At 48.7% G+C, this 2,316-nt stretch overlaps 1 pseudogene; it reads left to right on the forward strand.

The window, feature by feature from the left end:
• Positions 1-409: 409 nt before the first annotated feature.
• On the forward strand, positions 410-1,398 carry LOC140186094 (tubulin beta-4 chain-like; annotated as a pseudogene).
• Positions 1,399-2,316: the final 918 nt, after the last annotated feature.

Raw genomic sequence — 2,316 nt, forward strand, 5'->3', positions numbered from 1 at the left:
TGGTCGACCACCGTTGTTGGTCCCAGGCGGCCGGTCGAGGTGGTCCGAGGGGTCGCAGAGTGAAGAAGAAGGTCCTTGAGCTCCAACAGTTTTTGTGCACGAAGAGATTGAACTTTGATAAGTGTGGCGCCTTTTATTTTCCTTTTATATTTTATTCTCTTTTAATTATATAGTTCCAGTAATATCTATAAACTGTAAATCATTTAATTGCATCTGGTGTATTGTCTGTTATTTGGGGGGGGGGGTACCTCACACAGCATCCACACAAACGAATTACCCAGTTTGGCGGGGCCGAGGCTGTTTCCCTAGACGACAGCGAGCCGAGCGACCCTGAGGGTGGCCAGGGGGGCTACAGTAGCAAACAGACTACAGGAGGCCATACCTTCTTCAGATGTATATACTCTGGGCCATGCTAGTCAGTCTGGAGCCAGGCACAATGGATATTTTCCAGTCGGGACCCTTCAGCTCTTTTATCCTGACAATTTTGTTTTGGTCCAGAGTGAGGTGGGCAACAACTGGGCCAAAGACCACGACGCGGAGAATGCTGAGCTGATGGACTCCATCATGGATGTGGTACAGAAGGAGTTGGAGAGTTTCGGCTGCCTCCAGGGATTCCAGCTCACCCAGTCCCTGGGCAGGGGCATGGGCATGGGCTTGTGCACCCTCTTCTCATCAGCAAGATCTGCAAGGAATGCCCGGATCATATCACGAACACCTTCAGCGTGGTGCCTTCACCCCAAAGTCTCAGACACAGTGGTGGAGCCCTACTACCACCAGCTGTTGGAGAACACGGACAAAGCCATCTGCTTTGACAACAAGGCCCTCTACAATATCTGCTTCTGCACTCTCATGTTCCGCACCCCTTTCTATGGGGACCTCAACCACCTGATCTTGACAGCCACGAGCAGTGTCACCACCTGCCTCTACGTCCCCAGCTAGCTCAAAGCTGAACTGTGCAAGCTGGTGGTCAAATTGGTCTCCTTCCTCCATTTCCATTTCTTCATGTTGGGATTTGCCCTCCCTGACCGACTGGGGCAGCCGGCAGACCTGCACCCTGACAGTGCTTAAGCTGACCCAGCAGAAGTTTGACGCCAAGAACGTGAGCCCCGCACGGCCGCTACCCGACTTTGGCGGTCATCCTCCGAGGCTGCACGTCCATGAGGAAGGTCGACGAGCAGATGCTCAAACAAGAGCAGAAGCTTCTTTGCAGACTGGATACCCCACAATTTCAAAATAGCTGTCTGCGATTTCCTGCCCTGGGGCCTCAAGATGTCCACCACCTTCATATGCAACTCCAGCATCAAATGTATGCTCATTTTTGGGTGTAATCAGTCAGTATCCAGCATTCCTCCCAGCAATGCGCTGGTTGAGGGCGCCACTCAATGCCCTGCTCAATAAGGATACGACATGGAAATGGTCCAAACAATGCCAAGAGGCTTCTAATCAGGTGCAGAATATGCTGTCATCTGACCTTCCCTTGATGCATTTCAGCCCAGAGTTCCCAATTGCTGTCACAACAGATGAGTCCAACTACTGGTGGGAGTTGTCATATCCCATATCTTCCCTGATGCCATGCATGCAGCTGGATCACTGGTTGCAGTAGAAATGAACTACTAACAAATTGAGAAGGAAGACTTGGGAATCACCTTTGCTGTGAAGAAATTCCACAAGATCCTTAATGGCAGATGCTTCATTCTCCTTACTGATCACAAGTCACCATTGTTCATCTTTGGTTCCAAGAAAGGCATTCTGGTGTATATAGCTAACTGTCTACAAAAGTGGGCGATAATGTTATTAGCCTATGATTTTGAAATCAAGTACATATCAACCCAGGCACTTGCTCTCTCCAGACTTACTGATCAACAGGTTAATGAAGACGTAGTTGTGGCTGCAATTTCAGTTCACTGCATAGTCCACTGCATTGTATCTGATGCTGTTGAAGGTCTTCAGGTTACTGTCAACAAGAACAGAGCAGAAATGACAACAGATTGGCTTCTTCAGTGTATCTCCAGATACCTCAGTGACAGATGACCAATCAGATTGAGGAAGATGTCTACCCATGCCATACCTTGCTCTCAAATGTGGACTCCTGCTTAATGTTTGGAGCCAAAATAGTGATTCCATGAATATTTCAACCAATTTCCACTGTGGTCAGCTTTACTTCAATTGAATGAAAACCCTGCACAGGCCTGGCATAAATGAAGATACCACACATGCATGCATACAGTGTACCTAGTGCTCTATGGCAACAAAGAATGCAGGTAGAGCCAATCCACAACCACGGCCTCAGGCTATCAAACCTTGGAGCTGCATACA

The sequence above is a fragment of the Mobula birostris genome, chromosome 22, assembly GCF_030028105.1.
Source record: "Mobula birostris isolate sMobBir1 chromosome 22, sMobBir1.hap1, whole genome shotgun sequence".
Lineage (NCBI taxonomy): Eukaryota > Metazoa > Chordata > Chondrichthyes > Myliobatiformes > Myliobatidae > Mobula > Mobula birostris.